Here is a 20,547-nt window from a genome sequence, read left to right on the forward strand (position 1 = left end):
TGTACATGTATTCATAAAATAGATCATTATAGATATCCAGTTTTACAAATTGCACCCTATATTAGCTGTGCCTTCTAGCAACAGAATAGACTTACTTGAGCTGAAACAGGAGTCTTAAAAAGAAGCAGTGCCTTAATTTTCCTGCTTTTGTCTGTGTGTGTGTGTTTTAAATCCCTAATGTACCCCAGAGTAACATTACTGAAACACATACTTTTCACACTCAGACTAAGATCCAGCTATATATAATCAAGTAAAGAGGCCAGTTGAGCCTAATGATTCAAAAGTGAATCTGGAAAAACTAGAAACTACCAGACGTTTGTAAAGTTAGAACTATCTGCCTCTTGAAACAGGATATAGAGGGACGCAGAAGGGAAGCAGGCAGGTTTCAAAACGTCTGTATCTGCCAGGTGACTCTGGAGCTGATAAACAACTTGCTGCTGCTTGAGGAGTGGCTGGGTGGTGTGACACCCAATGTGGTGGCCAGATGTGGGCCTTTGGATGCCACAGGAACCCAGTCCCATTCTCTGTTCCCAGCTGAAATCTGGATGGGAACTCTAAAGGTGAACATGGTAAGAAGGAAACAAGAAAATGTGGAATTAATCAGTTCCAGGGAACTGTCATTTTCTCATTACAATGTATTCAGTCAGGCCAATGGAACAGGGAATGGCTGCATTCCTCAAATTTATATCCCGTTCTCACACAACCTGTTTATTCAGGAAGCTATACTGGATGATGGCTCCAGCTTTTACATGAATTCCTGGTGCTTGTTTACATTTGTGGAAGTCTAGATGGCTTCTTGACTCCATTAGAAAGCAAGAAGCAGTTCTACAGTTTTCATGCTCAGAAATGCTTTCAAAGGTTTGGTTATGAAAATATTGGTAAGATTTTGTTCTGAAAATAACAAGTCTAATAATATTTCTTCATCAGTTATATTATTTATATAATATTTCAGCACACTTTCTGCATTCAAATTTAAATACTAAGGTCAGAGATTTGCTGTTTTGCCTTGCTTCAGTGAAAAGAGAACATATTCATATATCAGTAATCCACATATGTTTTACTATCAAAATTAGTAAGCAAGCTGAGATAAACTGGGTGTTTGTTTTGTTTCTTATTTTCTTTTTTTTTTTTTTTTTTTCCTATGTGTGTGAAACAGCTGGATTAATTGTGGTCAGATACTGCCCTAAGTTAATGGAAGTTAACAGATTGCTTTAACACAGAAGTGCAGCAGTTTGGAAGGAGAATATTTCCATAGGAAAAGACCAGAATTTGTTTTCCAGCAAGCTCAACACAAGAAGTACATTGTATTCTAAATAAAGGATCTAAAAACTGTGAAGGAAGAAAATATGACTCTAAGAGATCTGTACAACATGAAAAGGTTTATATCGAATAGATTTACCTCTTGATTTTGGACTTATTTTTCTTATTTATTCCAATCTTCTTTACTCCTGGTATGAAAGTATCAGTGTTACGTCTGTACCCCAAGCAGCAGCATAAACCCAAAACCTCACAGCCAAGATGTGTCATGCATCCAAAGAGAGAGTCTTCTTGTGGGGCATGGCTAAGGGAGATTAGAACTACAGTGTTGAGGCTGCAGGATAAAGTGGGAGGCATTTCCTCTATGTTTCTATCCTGTAAGCAAACCATTCCCCAGGGATGGCCAAGTGTGGAAATCCTGAGATTAAGACTCCGTGGACAGCAGCTCTAGGGTCACATCTGGCTTTATAAGAGTATGTTGGGGTCCTCCTGCAGCAATTTCTTCTATCTCATTCACATGGGAAGAGTAATCTCAGGTTTCATGACATCAACTCTCTCTGCTTCATTTGCACAAGCCGAGTGTGGTGTACCTGACAATCCATACTCAGGAATATTTTCAGTCTGACCTTTGTTTCCAGGGCAGTCTACTCTGGGGCTTAGGAGCTGCACAAGTCCAAACTGCAACCCTAACAACCACCTGGGCTTCAATCTGCCCCAAGTGCTCTGAGTGCCTTTCCCCAGGTTTGCTCACCCTGATGCGTCCTGCACCTGCCAGCATAGGGGCAAGGAACACTGCAGATTAACTATCATGCCTATATTCTGTCTCTGTTTCCATCTCTTCCGAACACTTGTCTCATTTTTATTTTAGTCAATACTGACAAGCGACAATTCCATGTGACTACATTTACACCTAAATCATATCAGTGTCACCAAAACATCATTAGTATTGTGCTGAGCACTTTGTAAATCCCAGGCTCAGCTACATACTCACTGACACTGATGGAAATCAAATGTTACTTTGGGCTATTCATCAGAGTTGCAGTAGTTTAAAACCTGGGCAAAACATACTGAAGTGCAGCCTGTGATTTTACACAGAGCTGGAATAAAGCAATTGCTAAGATTTCTCTGCTATGAGCTCAGTTGATATGTTAAAATCTCTCCTGACTCAAAAAAAAAAAAAAAAGATAAATACTTTGCACATAGTCACCTTCAGCTCTGGTAACTACCTCAGTGCCTGCTGAGTTCAGCAGAAGTGATGGTGGTGCCTCTGAGCACGGAGCTGTGTGGTTCCATTGAAATGGTATTTGTTTTCAAACTTCCATGCTTAGCAGTTGCTGGACAGTTTGCTAGGAGAAAATAAACCCTAGGAGCTGGGTTATGAGACATGAGCATCTGAGGTACTGTTTCTGATAGGAGACACCACTTCTGCTGTGTCAGTCATGAATATCTATGATCTGGAATGTTATCTGGAGAGGCAATCTGTTCCTCTATCCGTGGTTCCTCATTCTTTAGTAGTAAGCAGACTCAGCTTCTCTTTGAGGTAGTTGGCAATATGGCATTTTACAAAAATTATTTTGACCAGAATTTAAACATCTGTTCTGAACAATTATTGTGAAAGTAAAAACATAGCCATATTTTTAACCACAAACTCTGCACGATGAAAAAGTCACATGAAGTTTTCTCTGCAAGGCATTTAGCCCTGATGTGCTGCTTTAACTGCTAAGCTGTGCTTAGATATACAGCTAAGAGCAAGCCCTCTTGTCATGCATTTGTGCACAAACATCCCATGTTGCCTCTTGTAACAACAGCCACATTATGCTTCCTTGCACAAAACCAGCTGTCAGTTTAAATTTCCTTAATCCTGTCAGATTCCAACTCAGCCAACTAACAACCATTATCTATGGGAAACCCTTCTGTGAAGTAAAGCAATGTCCTTACTGAAATGACATGTCATAAAAATTACTTTGGTCACCAATCCAAAGAAATATTTTGTTTAAGTTTGAAAATTACAGGTTTGTGGTGTTATATTGTCTGGTGCTATAGATCTCAGAAATGATGAGCAGAACAGCACAGAAACTGCACGCAGGACCAGATCCCCGCTCACCCTAATCACATAACACATTTAAATTGTGTAATTGTGTTTTGCAAGTTGTTGCTATGTAGACAGTACACACATACAGGCAATGGCACAATACTCTTAGGCATAATATTTCCAAACTCCATTAATGTGAACAAGGAATGTGAACCATCAGGAGTTTGACCTGGCAGACTTAGGATGCCTCATTCACTGCTACTATGAGTAAAAGAGTTAGAGGTGATAATCATTCCCTAAAAGGACATGGTAATGGGAAAGGCCAAGGAGAAACCAAATGACGGATGCATATTGCAGAGCTTATTTCTCCCTATGGTACACAGGAGGAAGAAGGAATGGTTCTTGACCCTGAACACAGAGCACCTTATGGATCAGATGGACACAAATGTCTTCAATGCAGTGGTCCTCAGTCTTCTTAGCCCAAGTGACCCTGCAAATAATTTATGCTTCCCCACATAGCTGACTCACTGTTGGCAAGAGAAGGGAGTCAGGTTGGACGAGAGCTCAGCCCATAAGGACCATATCCTGCAAGCTGAAAAAGGAAAGCCAACTAGCCAAGCCAAACAGTTCAAATGTGTTGTCACTGCTGGACATGACATTTTGACAAAAACTGCAGCTGTGAATGGGGGAAGCTGAACACTTTCTACAGTTTTTTTTTCTTTTGCCATCATTTTTGTGCATTAGTAGTATAAATAGATTGCAAAGTTGCTAACCACAGTCTAAAGTCAGGAGTCAGTTTTCGTACATGAGTGTATTGTCTTAATAGAAAATTCAAAGCTGCGGAATTTTTTTAGTTACATTGTAGATACCTATAAAAGCAACTAAGGAAATATTTTCTGTCTTTTTTTGTTCTTCTTCCTCCACAACAGTAAGGGAGAAAGAAATATTTTTTTCTTTATAGTGAAAGCTGTGACCTTTATCTGCTTACAAGATTTGGAACATCAGTGATTTTCAGAAAAAAAAATCATGATGTATCATGATAAAATCCTAAGAATCACCAATCCATACACAATCTGATAATTCTTTTACATCCCCATCATCAAAGACAATAAATGTTTTAGTGCATTCAAATGTGAATCTCTTCATGACATTTCAAGATGATTGAGAATACATTTGTAAAAGCGAGGCAACAGGTTTGGTTTTTGCTTCACGAAATACAATGCAGCCCATAGCTGTGCTATAACCTCACAAATAAAAACTTCTACTTTCCTGTTTAGGAGGATAGGCTTTTTGAAGGTTACTTCTATTTGGAAAAGAAAAAAAGATTAGTATCCTTTCCAGTAAAAGCACTAAACAGCATTTTTATGAGGTTTTCTTTAAAATTTTGCTTTTCTGAATTAAAATGATGCTTCTTTACCAATAGTTACTTCCAGCCTAGTTATTTTGGTTCTATCAAGTTCAAACTGCTATTTAGAGAGGATAAAAAACCCCACCAACCCCTGTTGTGGCCTATTCCCTGTAGCTTGATGGAAGCCTCCAAGCAATCAGACTAGTCAGAGTGCTGCCAGGGTCAGCCTGATCTCTGCAGAGATCTCTGCCAAGACTGCAGCTGAGCTCTTCACATCATGTTTGAAAGTTGTGCACACTTTGTTTAAAAGGTGACAGCTACAAGCATGCAAGAATCCAAAGCATACAAGAAAGGTATTTTAACAGCACAGCAATACAGGTCTGTTTTCAAAACTCAGTATTAAATCACATGTAGCAACTGATTTTTTTGTGAACATTAACAAGCAAACTAATAAAAGACTTCCCCAGAGCATTGTTTCCACACTGAAGACAAACAATATGAAGATAGTCTTGTGGTAAAATGGTGAGAGAAAAGCTAGAGATACAAATCTGTTTCCACTAGAGCCTCCAGTGTGATTTTATGGTAGTGTCTGTGCTTATATTTCTTTCTTCTGCTGCCAAAGAGAGACAGCAGCACACCCTTTCTGCATCCCTTTGTCTGTCCAGTCAATTTAGACATAAGTGCTTAGTGGCAGGGCAGTGCCCTGCACAATGAAGCCCTAATCTCTGCTGAAGCCTAGCGATGCTGTGATAGCAATAGTAAGAATGATGCAGAAAATGCAGCATTTAAAGGCAGCAGGAGAACACAGTGAAGCATGATCACCTCAAACAAAACCTTTCTGACTAACTACTGGGTAATGGGTGAGCATTATATGAACTCTGGATTATTATTTTCAAAGCAGAGAGTGATTTAGAAGTCCTACTGCTCATGGACATTGTCAGGGCTCCTGTCAGGGATCACAGCAGAGACAGAACGCCTTGCATCCACTCATGGATGAAAGATTTGAAATTCCCATACATGGCTCTTAACTCCCTTGCTCTATACGTTCATTACAGCAAAAAGTCTGTAAAAGTTGTTGAAGTTTCGAGGCCAAACACTCAAATGCCAAGAAACAGCAACAGAACTATAATTCAGCTGCCTTCATGTGTGTTACATGATAGTGTCTGAGAACTATAGTCTTGTGGTATAGTCCCTCCCTCTTTTAATGCAGATGATGGATAGTGATTGAGTAGTGCTAATTACAAGTGCTGCCAAGGGAAAGGTTTTGGAAAGACTGCATTTGCTACCATTCTATGATAGGGTCAAGCCTACAACTGTCCCGAAGTTAAGGCCCTCCCAGTTAGGAAGATTAGGGAACGGTGTGCAGATGTAGAAGTTAGATGTCTTTGGAAAATTTTTCCATAAAAATTCAAGCATGAAGGAAGAAGCAGTGCTGGATAAGGAAGAAGAAAAGGAGCTCTGCTGGCACCCTTCATGCTGGAGATACCCAGTGAGCAAAGACACCTGTTGGGAGATTGAGACAAAAAGGCCAGGACCCATGGTCTCAAAAGACTCACCAGCACTTCTGAAAGTTTGCAATGAGCAGGACAGGAAATGCAGGAGAGCAGAGATGGCCTCGTAGTAAGGGTCGTTTAAATATTGCACTGGAGAACTGGATTCTGACCCTGCTTGTGCCACAGTATTTTAGTTGCTAGGAAAATCATCAAAATCAGAGGAAATTCTCTGTAGGTTCCTCCTTCTCTGGTGGTGTTTCCTGAGATATTTGGATCTGATTTGCAGGAGGCCATAACAGACACTGTGACAGCTACAAGCAGTGGGAACCTCAGTCATGCCTGCACTTTACTGACCCTAACCTGCCTCACTGCATCTCAGTTCCCCAACCACAAGAAAGAGATCGGCCACTTTCTCATAACATGTTGAGGATGAATGGCTTAATACTTTTTCATTGAGGTGAAGTTGTGAGCACCACCTCAGGGAATAAATACGTCTGTTGTCAGAACAGCAGTTGGATGCTCTGCTGTGTTGCAGGGCCACACGCTGTCAGTAGTGACATGTGAAACAGACATTGATTTGGTGAGGGTGGTTCTGCTTGTGCTCCAGAGATGCACATGAACCTGGTGGGTACTAGACACTTCCATGCTCTTGTAATGTGTATCTGGCACTGAGACCAACTGCTATCTGACTCAGTCACCTGAGTGCTTTGCTTTGCTTTGCCATTTGGTTGTTAAAAACCTTGTATTAATAAAATACAAGATCATTTTCCCAGGACAATGGGACAAGTATCACTTCTTTAGGGACATTTTAGAGCCATTCAACATAAATAAGCACCTGGTCCCTTGCAGAGTGCACTGGATCAGTGTTCAAGGAGTGTGTGTTCCAGGGTCTCGCTCTGATTTCCTTGGTTTGATTATTCTTCTACAACCTCTCTGTACATCTACTTTCCCATATGTGCCATGGGCCCCAATATGTACCCTGCATTGTAAAGCTCTTAAAATTATTTGAAGTCATAGAGCCTGTTTTAATGATATCCATTTAAATACCTGTAAATTCCTGCACATGTTCTGATGTACTTGGAAAGATTGGATTACCATAACAGGGCCAATTACAAGAAGCTGAAAGTAGATTGATCGAGGTGGAACTATACAAAAGCCTTTGAAGTTCCAGAGTGACTCATTTTGTGCAAGAAACACAGTATTTTCTGTGCAAAATCCACAGAGATAATATTGTGCAGTGTAGAGATGAGGGATGCTTACAGCTAATCCAGATCAGAGCAAGTAGAACTAGAAAATTTGAAAGAAAAATACGGTTTGATTTCTTTGAAAACCAAAGACTCTGGCTTTGAACGGTTGTATAAATACGAGAAAAGCAGGAACATCATAACATAATAAAGAGACAATTTCATGGAAACAGAATAAACCAACATGGGTAAGAACAATGTTAGGCAAATAGTTGTTGATTTTTCTTGTGAGTTTAAGCACCTTCAAAGCCCCGAGTGGGCTGGTCAGGAGCTAAAACAAATGGCAATACATGGCAAATTAGAAGCAAAACTAGTCAGTGGTGTGCAACTGGTCTACTTTGCTTCTGCTGATAGAATAAAAAGATATGTTTTACATAGTGGTCTAATAATTACTATTGGTTACTTTTTCCTTTGCATTAAGGCAGAGGTGCACTTCTAATTTCTCTTGACATCAATGTGGTCAACTTGCACACACCCTGACTGTACCCTGATCTCCTACCCATGGAACTTGTGCTCACTGGGGTCAGTGTTGTCTGCAAATGCACAGCCTTTTGCTTGAGGGAACATGGGGAATATAGCAATATTCAAATTCTGCAAGCAAAGAAGAAGCTGAAAGCTATTTTAAGCACACATTTCCTGTACAGACTTCTGATATTTCTTCCCTTTGTGTTTGCATTTCTCCAAAAGTATTGCATATGGCCACAGAGACAATTTTGCCTACTTCATTTACAGTTCTTAGCTATTATTTTGCAACACAAACCAGCTGGAAAGTTAGATGAGTAAGATAACTTGAAAGTTTTGCTTTGAGAACAAACAGACCTAGTTGGCATTTCCATTTGCGTGTCTCAGCAGGAAATTTCACCTACATTAATTCACTTCATAAGATTTAATTTCAGTTAATTTTATTTTAGTTTTTAACTTTACACCTTGAAAAAAGAAGAGAATTTTTTTTCAGAGCTTGTTGATACAAAAGGAGGACAGCAATTGCAGACAAAGTGTTTTGTTTCTTGATTTGTAAAAGAGTAACAAAGATAATGTATAAAAATCTCTTATGCTGAGAACAGATGATTAAGAATGATTAAGAATGCTGTGGCATCTGGGAAGAGAAATTAATGTCCTCTCACTGTGATCTTTTCCAAATAAAGCTGCAGTTTCATACCATTATGTTAGGAGTGATAAGTCTGAGCTAGTTTTAAAAATCCATAGATTGATCTTTAAAAGCATTTCAGATGAAGAAAAGACTGTTTTCTTGAATTCTCTCAGTGATAGACATTTGTACCCCGATTGCTCTGCTTGACTCCAGAAACTAGCCACCAGAACGCTGCCATTGTTTTCAGTGAACAGCTTCTGACGAATCTGACGAATCCCAGGACGGATACTGGAAAAATCTGAGGGCAAGACAGTCTCTTTGGGACAGCCAAGCTTTCTAAAAGGCCCTTTTTGTGTAACATATCCTAAAGATGGTATGGATGCATGAATTTATTTTATCCAACTTCTTGATGGGTTGCCACAGGAATTGTGCATTTTTTCAAAGAGAATGTGGCATGGTACAGAAGCTCTCCAGGCTAGTGGAGAACAGACACTGGACTGGGTATTAGATGCACTGAGGGCTATACTTGGTTGCAATGTAGTTCAGTAAGCCTCTGCAAAACTTGTCTTTGTATTTTGACTCCTTTTCTCATCTCCTATTTGTCTTTAGGTTATACAGTCCTGTTTACATACCGTAGATACAACAGAAGAAACTTTGCTCAGAATTTTGGGTGTAAAACACAAATACTAACTTGCTACTGTGGCTACTTGGAGACTGTAAATTTAGTTTACACAGGAACTGGCATGTTTTTAAATTCAACAGGAGATTCCAGCTCTAACCAAGTTTCCTGTGAATTCTCCTGCTTCACTCCCACAGGCCTAGGAGCGACCTTAGAGAAGGCACTTTTATCTTTCCCGCTGCTTGCTCATTTTCAGGGATTTCATGTAACTTCACAGGGCATGAGTGGTCTACAAGCTGAAAGAGGTCCTGCACACAGCTGCTATTGGTGAATGGACCTTGCTCACCGTTTGGTCACTGCTGCAGGAGCAGCAGCCACTCTTCTGCCATCACGGGCTTTCAGTTTGCTTACTTGATTGTCCATTCTCTCCCTTCAGTAATCATAAGGAAGGTCATTATTTATTCACTAATCAGGGATTTACACTCAGCATGAGCACAGTTAACTAACAGGCTGGCAAGCAGGGATTAATGGGGAGATGTTCAGAGAAACATTGCTCCAGGCTGGTGCTGCCTGTGGCCACGGCAGGGCTGAGCTGTTGTGGTCCCTCCTTTCTCCAGCAGTGCTTACAGTTGCATGCATCTAGCTCAACAACTTGTAACAACAGTCATATGTCCTTAGGTACATCCTCAGCTTTGACCCTCCCAGGCAGGCTGGAATCCACCACAGCCAGAGGGCTGAGGACAGCCCAGGGATATTCCCCAGCCACTTCCTGGCCATTCCCACTATGCAAACACTGGCATAGTTTGTGGAATCAGGCTCTAGAAATTTGCAAAAGCAACTTGAAAGCCATGAGATCATACCAGGTTACAAACTTTGAGATTTTAAACTAGCTTTTGGGGTTTTAGCTTTTGCCTTGATACTACAAGGGCTAAATATTTATTTTATCTTAAATAGAGGCTACATTTCCCACCATATTATACACAGACACAGCCCAGACACCAGAAGGCAGGTGTGAAGAACAACCAGAAAAGGAGAGCAGTGTAGTTAATGCCAGTTGACAGGCTAACAAGACTTGCTTTTCCTATAACAGTATCCCTTTGATGAGATTGTAATCTTATAAAGATAACTGGGAGTCTGTCTCAATAGTGGGTGCAAATACTGGTATTATCTTTGCATTCTGTGTGCTCTTGCCAGATCTGAGCCAGTACTGGTTGAAGAAGCCATGCTGCTGTACTACTATGCCCTCATACACAGAAGCACACACTTGTAGATGGGCAACACATTAGTTATAAAAAAATAAATCTCTTCACCTAGAAGGTGAAATGGCCATAGTCTATATTAGATGGGTAACGAAAACTCAACTAAGAGCAGAACTGCATGACCAAACCTTTGAGGATGGTGCCTGGGCCAGTGTCACGCACTACCTTCACCAAGAGTCTAGAGGACTATGTGGCTACAACTAGTGAAATCTGCAGGTGGCATGAGCATGAGTTTTGCAGTAATTAATGGGAGGAACAGATCGCACATGCAGCTAAAGTGGATTGACTGGTTAGGTGGGTCCACCTGTGTAATATGTGCTTTGATAATATAATGACAGAATTGCTCCAGGAATGATTAAGAGCATAAAAGAAAAGGCACAGCACTGAAACAGACTCAGGGCAATAGGGGATAATCCAGTAAGCATCATATCCCAGGACAATATCATTACTGAGAAACTATGACTCCATGAACATTAAAATAGATAGTGACTGTTACAAGATTCATAATAAAGTCATAAGAGCTGGCTATGTTATCCACCCCAGCTTGGATGCCTCTGGTGTCAGGGGTTCCTGTGTGTGAGGAGGAACGGATCTGTCAGATTTATGCAGAAGGGCTGGTGTTTCCCAAGGACTTATGGCTCCTTCCTCCTAGCTACTTCCCATAGATAGACAGTGCACAGGGACAAACCTACCAGTAGCACTATGAGCACCTCAGCTCTTTGACTCACTAGCCAACAGAAATACACTCTGTGACACAGATGTTATTTTGAACAAGAGTAATGACAGGGAACACCATAAGATTCATATTTCCATCACAGCCTTTGCTCTTCCCCTCTAATGCTATTGCTCTCTTTTCAAGGTCTGAAGGCAGTGGTGAGGATTATGCACATATACCCAGGTGGTGCATGCTTACCCTGGGACTATGAAGCAGGGCAAATGGGTGTGATTAGGATACACCACTGCTATAGCAAAACGGTGCAAGTCAGAGCAGCCTCTGCAATGGTTGAGTAGTCTGGGGCAATGGATGAAACACACCTTGGAGCAGGCAGCTGGAAGAAGATGACCTGATCCCCCACTCACACTACTGCAATTTGTAGTCTTTCTCCTCTCAACACTGGCACTACCTGCCATGTGAAAACATTTATGCATCAATACTTTGTACAACAACTGAGTCAAATGGAAGACTTGCATATTTTGCTTTTCTCCCTGAGGTGGGAAGCTACAGATTTTATGTGCTTTCCCTTCCTTTCCTTGCAAATAGGTGTATGCTGCCCTCATTTAATGAGATTTTGGAGAGCTTATTAGTATCTTCTGAGCCCTGGCAGAGGAAGCTTGCTGATAGTGTTTGTCGCTTTGACACAAAAAACATCAGCAATATTACAGAACTCATGAAATCATGACTATATTGCTCTATTTTTCCTGTTATTCTCAGGGCTTGTATAGTGTGAAATTTCTTTTTGAAGAGCCCATGGATGTATTTACAGAGAGCAAGAAAACTATGCAGCTATGTACAGAGAAGACAAGACACAGTGGAGCTTCGGTTGTCCCAGCTGGGGTGGGTATCTGATATTCAGCTAGGTGGCAAAGAATGCAGGTAGCCAAAGTGATGGTTTCTGGGAGAAGGGACACAACGCAACTACATGAAGAAAGAGGAACAGAAAATGTCAGAAGGAGCACAGGTTGAAAAGAGCAAAATAAAGCAAGAGAAGAATTATGAAGAACCACATTAAGGGACATTCAGAAAGCACGAGATCCCAGGCATAATATTAATGCCCTCATATTTTTGGCACTTTCATTTTGGGAATTTTCAGTTACTTGTTTTCAAAAGTCTTTAGCTGCTACAGAGGAGACCTAGGCAGTTACCACAGATCATACATCTAACCTCCAAATGGCTCATTTCATCTCAGGGGAGGGAAATGGCACTTAGGAGCAAATTTCAAAGCTGCTCAGGCTGTTGCTCAGCCCCTTCCATGTGAAAGAGATTTACTTTATGGGCTTCAATAATTTAAAATCATTCCCAGCCAGCCTGCCGTATCATATTTGTTACTGGCTTCTGAAGAATGCTCAATTCTGAGGTACAGCAATACAGGGTGCTATGAACCCATTTGCATTTGACACAGATCAAATCCTCAACAGGCAGGGAACATGAACATGTCAGGCAAAGCACTTCTGCCTTTCTTCACCTGCAGACAGCTCTTTTTGACCCAGAAAAGTTCCACCATTATGCATTATTTATTTATAATCATTACCTATAAGCTCTCTATGTATTTATATGCTATATACAACATGCTATATATATATATATATATATATATATATAAAAAATGTGTATATAAATAGTATATCTGGATTTATGTATATTATATACAAGAAAGCTTGAGCTTTTAGGTCCACTGTGAATTCTGCTTATGTTACTGTTAGAAGGGGACATGACTTATTGATGGAAAAGGAAAGTAAAAAATATGGGAAAAATATCAACATGTTAAAACATTGATCTTTTCAGCTGCCGGGGACCCAAGAGATAACAGATCCTGTGCAACTCCAAAAATATCTCAGAGAGGACCTAAGCAAGGTTTACAGCAGATGAGGTTTACATAATAGAATATAGAAGGAGCATGAGCATAGAGAGAAATTTGTGGAAAGTCTGATGAAAAAAAAGAGGGCTGTGTTTTGTAGTTTGGCACAAATAAAGAACATGCCAGGACTTGAAGCACATGGGAAAGAGCTACCACTACAGAGAAGATGTCATCTCTGTACTGTCACTTCTGGGCAGAATGGGAGTCTCTGAAGTTGCTCTTTTGTAATGTGGCATACTGTTCTGTCTCAGGTGCAGAACAAGCCAAGAAACAGGAAGATCTTGAGCCTGAAATGTAAGAAAACATCTTACAGTGTGAAGCATGCAGCTGTAAAGAGATCACTTTATATCATTTGTCACAGGGGATAACTCAGAAACAGAAACCAGATTTGCAAAAAGCCTATGGTGTGCCTGTTCTTAAGAATTAATCACACAGTCTGCTGACCAAAGAATACTAAACCACAACTAGTAGAAGTCCAAGTCAAGTAGGTCCAAAGAAACATAGTTGTCAGTACTGTTAGAGAAGGAGCATTTTTTCAAACATGAGGAAGGTCCTCGGGGAGTACTGACCACAGGGCAGCTGCACTGGTAGCTGAGTGCTGATTTGCAGCCTCCTTCAGCCCTCTAACTCAGCTTGATATTCCCCAACGAGCTTTCACACTCTGTACTGGAAGGACACTAAATATGGCAGAGGCACTCATTGAAAACTAAAGCCTTATGGGCAAAATTTATTCTTGATCCACTCCTAGGGGATGGAAGAGGAAAACACTACAGAAATCACTCAAGTCCCACTTTGTGCCTGAAATTATGGGATGTGTGGAAATTTTTCTTGCAGATGTGGCTGCATTGAAGGAGAGAAAGGCTGCATTTCTTGCAGTTACAGTCCCCAGTGCAGCCCAAGCTCTGTGTAGCATGGGACAGGAGTGATGTTAGACATATTGCACTACAGCTGTGGTCAGCTCAGATTCACAGTATACATTGTGCATCGTACATTGTTGCATTATGCTCAGTTGAAAGTGACCACATATTTAGGAGTGAGTTCAGCACCAACACTTGCTCTGAGACCTGTGTCTGAGACCTGTGATTTATTATTTGGACCATGGTCATATAGAAAGTATTTCTTTGGACTGAAATAACCTGGATAACCTGGAATGTAAAATTCTGTTTTTAAAGTGGGGCTATGAATGAATTCAGAGGTTGTTCTGTTCTTATTCTAAGAAAGCATGGAGGCTCATCAGACAAGTAATTGTCCTCTCAGGCTACAGTAAAGTCAGGGCTTTGGGAGCATATTTTCGGTTTTAAGTGTTCCACTACAAATCTTCCAAGCCTAAATAAAAGTGGAGAGATCACGTAACAGATAATGAACTACTAATGCACGTTGTATATTTTCTTCAGAGAAAGAAGATCCTATAGGTTGATGTTAATACTTGAATTACATTAGTTTTCAGCTAAACACGTACCCTCTAATAGGTGGATGCAATTGCCACATTGCTTTCTTCTATTCATTTACTTTTCATAATAAAACAATAGAAAAACACAGCACAAATTATCCAATGTCACCCAATGCACTTAATCCCAGGCAAAAATCCAGGAGGCCATTTAGGAGACAAGACACAAGTTTTGTTCACATTATAGATCTTTGAAGAAGTGTAAATATCTAGTTGAGTGGTGTACTTTGCATTTTGTAATACTGTACAAACTGATCTTTAATCTGGAGCAGATCCAGTACTATATTTCAAACAACATCAGAAATCCGATATTCACTTTGGGGAACAAATTATCTGACCTGTCCATTAAAAATACCTCTGTAAATAAGGGTGGGTAAATAAGAACTCCATCATCTATCCAAACAAGAATTTTTTCCCCCGTTTTTTAGCCTGGAGTTTGTAGCACAGTGAAAATGAAGCAGATTTCTGCATTAATGTGATATAGCAAGACAATACTAACAGTAGAGCTGTCAATACTTTCAAAATTAGTCACTAGTAAGGAAAATGGGTCTCTCCTGTTGAGATTCCAGTCAAACTCATTGTATCTTAGAAAAATAATCCTCACTTGCAACTAATAGCCAATTGTTTGCTGAAGAGATGAGTCTAGAGCAGGTGGTGGTAAGAGGATATCTAAGGCTAGAAAGGACTGGTGAGAATGCGGTAGTGATGTGCATCACTGTGGAGACAATCACTCCAATTTCCTCTGTAAATCAAAGAGAAAACTCATCCTACTTCTTTTGCCACTCCTCAATTGCTCCTTATTTTTAAACTGGATTTTGGTGATGACTACAAAAGAATGTAGTAAGAACCTGAAATGATAAAAATTCCTCATTTGATGCTTATATGCAATCTTTGGAAAGCTTCTTAGGTACCTAATTCCTTCTGACATGGATGGAGCAAGGTGCCTGAGGGCCTTTTATCAGAACCCAACATTTTCTCTTGCTCTTTTCACAGTGTAAGTCTTTCTTCCCTGGCAAACCTAGGCAGTTCTTGTGTGTAGCCCAAGAGAGGGACTTGGACAGGATGGCAAGCCGTTCTTGCTTAGTCGGATGGGCTGATCTGATGGGCACAGCAGGTGCCCCTGCCACTGTGTCTCGTCACCACTCTGCCACAGGAGAGGTCTGCTCAGAGCGGATGGTGTGCCTGAACAGGTCTGCATCTCCCATGTGTGCATCAGCCAGCATCTCCTGCCTACTATGTGTGACAAAGGATTCGCAGCAACACTTGGTGCTTGTTGACTGTGAGGCTGTCACCTGTGTGCTCATGGCAGAGGATCTAAAACAAAAACTCTTTCCTCAAATTGAACGAGTTATCTTCATTTTGGTGATTGTTATCATGAGGCTTAGACAGTAGTTTGGTTTTTTGTGTACAGTTTGTTTTGGTGATCTCCTAGGCCCTGTTATATAACACACTGTCATGTGAAATGTAAGCTCAATGGTGCAGCTGTAGCTGTAAATAAGAAAGAGACCATTTCTCTCTTGCACTATGCTTCGCTTGAAATCCTTCCCTGCTTGCACTGAGCAAACCTTTGCTTGTAAAGAATATAGAATGGGCTGTGCCCACAGCAGCAGGCTTCGTGCTCAGCCAGCTGCTCCCACGCACGGACACCTTGCGCAGCCCCATCTGTGGCCCCTCTCCCGCAAGGAAAGGCTACTGCTCTTCCCGCTGAGCCCTCTTGTTTGCTCAGCTTGGTCTCTGGGTGGTATTCCCTCTGCTAATTCCAGCTGAAGTCACCTCCTGAGCTGACAAAGCTGGCCAGCGGACTGCTCTGTGCAGACTGCTGTCATTGCTCATTCCTCTTGACAGAAAAATACTGTTGTGTTTTTTTTTTTTTTAATTTTCAGATTTGGCCAACCAATAAGTAAAAACTTTGTCTCTCAAGCAGAGGTGAGGTCATGCAGATACTGAGCAGAGCTGGGAGTCTGAACCGGCCAGTTATGTTCAGACAGTTAATAACTTCACTGTTGTCATTTATTTGTCATTCATCCAGAAGAATCCAAAAGTGCTTTACATTCTTTACAACCAGATTACAAACTCTTCTTGCTAATGGGAGTATTTCATACACAGCTGAAAGCCTGTCACCCCTTGAGAGCAGTGCAGAGCTGCTCACCGATGCCCTGCCACATTGCTCCATCAGGGACAGGAGGCAAGAACCATGAGGGTAACTGCAGCAGCCAGGGAGTTTGATGCTATGCCCAGGGACAGATCAAGTGGACACTAGGAAGTGGAACTGCAGCCCCAGACTGACATTTCCCATAAGTACAGAGCATGATGGAAACAGATCATTGTGTTGGGGCCACCACCCGTATAGGACAGAGCCCTCTGAACCTGACCTGCACTGCCTGGGCTTCTCAGTCACCTGGGCATGTGTTTAGAGACTTTGCTGTTTCTTGGATTATGGAAATTTTTATATAGAAATTCCGCACTCAGGATTGCCTTTTTCGCTCATTAAATATGGAAAATATCACTGGTTGGGCTACCAGAAATAGTTGGTATAGAGGAATTAATTCATCTTTGTGTGAAGCTTTATGAAAGACTCAGAACACAACAGTGTGTGCCCTGCCATGTTACTTTCCTGCCTTTATCAAGAAAGTTGTGTGAGTGAATACATGGTGCATTGGCTTCCCAACCCAAATCATAGCATGCAGTTTGTTCAATACATTTTTTGTCCCTATCTTCTGGCATCCCTGCTCCAGGAACAGGCTGCAACATTTTCAGGTGTGTCTACAGTCCAGAGCCATACTTCTTTTCATGACTTGACTAAAGACAGATTTTTCTGTGACAGATACTGTTTGATTGGGGTTTTTTTCCCCTGTATCAATATGGCTTATTTACTGAGACAAAGTAGTGACCACTTGCTTGAAGTTTTCTTTCACATTGCTTGTTTTTTTTAACCTGTGAAATAGTAAATTGCACAGTATAGCTTCATGAGGTGTTTGTCTGTGGGTCTCAGTTCAGCAGTACTCTAAGAGCAGAGGGCTTACATCCCCTGGACCTTGCTGAGGTCTGGGAGGGAAAGCAACGCTAAAGGGAGGAAAAAAAGACACTCTAGCTCCCCTTACACTCTCTGAGGCTATGCTGACCTCTTCAGGGCTGCTTGTCGTCCAGTGCAGAGCCCTTGCTTGACATTGTCACTGACCCATCCTAGCTTTTCCCTTGTCCTCATGTGTGTCCCAGCACACTACTACTTTTTTCTCCTCTCATCATCCCTAGGAACATCCTTGACCTCTCCCAGCACTCACTCCATCTCTCAAACGTATCCTCACAGTCCCCTCAAGGAGCCCATCCTGTCACTGCCTCCAAAAGTAGCTTCAATCCCATTGCTGTGAAGTCCTCAGTCAGCAATTCATAAACAGATGAATGGTTGATGTTTTTTCCTCCCTGTCATGGTTTGACATGACAGCCTTTTCTGGTAAGGGGGAAGGAGTTGTAAAGATGGCTCCTGTAAGTAGTTGCTCGAAACTCTCCCCAGCTCTGAGCCAGATGACACTCCCCTATGAAAGTAAAACTATCTTACATGGGTAAATACGCCTGGAAAACAGCTACAGAGCTCACACCTGCTGCCTGTGTTTCTGCAGTTCATGGAATGCAAGTCTAACTCCTGTGTAAGCTGTGGTAAAATATCCAGATGACTTCAAAGCAAGTTTAAATAGCATTTGCTCACATTTTTCCTGATGACTTCTCTTGGAGGAGGGCCTTTATTCACTAGACATGGTGGTGAAATCCTTGTCAAGATCAGTGATGCTTGAGGAACTACCGTACCCTAGGTCCTCTTGGTTGTTTTGTTGTGTTTTTTTTTGTTAATCTTTATATGCTAATGGAAGTCCTCTAGATAATTGAACTCTGCTTCCTTATGGCTTACTTTATGCTCCTTTCTAAAAAGTGATGCAAGAAATGGTGCAATACTGTGATAAGTAGGAGCAGTGATCTTTATTCATAATGATAAGAACTGATGGAAAGGCTTTGGAACTTGCCTTAGTAAATCTTTCTCCTGCAAACAGTTTTGAGTCTTATCATGTGCTGTATCTTAAACTACATGAAAAAAGCTGGTGAACTTTTAGGGAAATTCCTAGAATTAATGATAATAGAATTAGAGCTAATTCTGAAGTTGATAGGAAAATTCTTTGCTGTTCTCTTTTCTTTTTTTTTTTTTTTTTTTTTTTGTCTGTGAATACCAACATATTTTGTCTGACACAAAGATATTTGTCTTGGAAAATGAATCCTGTATTCCCCTTCACTTTTGTAGCCCGGCCTCTTTTGTCACACTGTATTTCCTGTGTTGCATTATACTGTTTCTTGGGGGAAATGAGCTGGTGTGATGGGATCACAGTTGCAGTGCAGTGAGAGAGATAGGAAATTATCTATGACATGGTAGACATTTGCTTGGAAGAAACATTTAATCAAAGTTATTTTCCATGAAAATGTGTCTTCAGAGGACTTTTAAGGATCTGTAATTAACATCATTAACTCCATGGGTCCTGTTTCCATTTCTGAAAGCTGCTGGGAAGGAGCAAGAATTGTTTTTATCAAATACTTAGGATACCATAGCTAATAATCAGGGAAGTGTAGGATTAGGAAGAATTTTTCTGAAGTGGAAAACATGTAGATTCTTCCTATTGCTACAGTCTCCACTCTTTCATTTTTGTTTCCTGTTTCTGTGCTACCAATGTCCAACAAAGGAGACAGACAGACTGAGACACTGATCCCCATAGGTAGATGTTTGAGAGGAAACCATGTTGGTCCAGTCCTCTGGGTTCTGCCACCCACAGGTTTTATGCAGTGAATGTGCCAGTCAACCTCTCTTTATTAGTTTTGCTGAAGTGAAGAATACAGTTGTTGCTGGAGGTGATGATAATTGTTATTTCCCTCTAGTTCAGTGTATTTATTGTGGTTTAACCTGAATAAGAATGCTCAGTCTCGGTACACTTCTCAACCAAGCTCTGTTACAGAGATTTGGTTTGTCTCTGAAGAGCAACTGCTGAAATCACAATTGCTTCCCAAACTTGCTGCTAAAAGTCACCTTAGGGGGCCACCTATGACAGTATTGCTTCCAGCTCTGTGAGATGTATCATCTATATTTGGTACATTCAGTGGCTATTCCTCTTTACTGAAGGGATAGCAACCAATGGCTTGTGTGCCTGCTTGGCAGCTTGTTGCAAGCAAGATACCCTGAAGGCTGATATTGAGAAGCACGTTGTTCAATATCTTTGTCAATGACTTGGGAAATGACAGTGAGTGTAGCCTCTGCAAACTGGAGATATCATTGGACTTGGAGCATGGCTGAAATAAAGAAAGATAGAATTTGAGCCCAGAGGCACCTGGATAAGTGTGCTGAGTACACTGCTGCCTTGTGGAGTTCAGGAAGGAGAAGCATAAAGTTCTGGACTCTGGGGTGGAATGACCTGATGCATCAGTACAGGCTTGACAGTGACAGGCTGAATTGCACTTGTGTGAAATGGACAAAGATCATCCATTACAGGGGATGCCAGAATAAATAGTCCATCTGTGCTACTGTCATGGATAAGGCAAATTGGGCCTCTTGTCCAAGGGGAATGCAGAGAAACTGGAGAAAATACAACAGAGGGCTCTGACATATGCGAACCTAAAGCATAGAAGTTGTAAAAAGGTGCTGAGTAACCTGGGCTTGTTTGATGAAAAGGGGATGAAAGATTGATATTGTTGCAGTCTATACAAGGGAGATTTGCTACGGCTATGGAGTCAATATCTTCACAGCTGCAGTAGATGTTACGAAAAAGTGCAACTGCAAGAAGCTGCAGCACAGGTTGTCCAGGATGGGCATTAAGAAAAGCATTTTCCATGCAGCACTGGAGTGCATTACCCAGGGAGGTCTTCATCACCCTTGAAGATTTCCACCACCTGGCTGGATAAAGCCATAGCTGACCTGATCTAGTGCTGATGATAGGCCTGTGAAGAAGAGGTCAGACCATCGACCCACCGAGGACCAACAGACATTTCTATGGTTCTTTGACACCCTCACAAACTCAGGTTTGAAGCTGAGACTCCATTCTCCCATATGTACACGTGGGAGAAATCTCTGGATTTCCCTGCCTTCACCCCTAGCACTGTCCCTTGTCTCCCATCCTGGACTGGTACCAACTAGTATTCATTTGATGGTATGCCAA

Source organism: Colius striatus, chromosome Z (assembly GCF_028858725.1).
Source record: "Colius striatus isolate bColStr4 chromosome Z, bColStr4.1.hap1, whole genome shotgun sequence".
NCBI classification, from domain to species: Eukaryota; Metazoa; Chordata; class Aves; order Coliiformes; family Coliidae; genus Colius; species Colius striatus.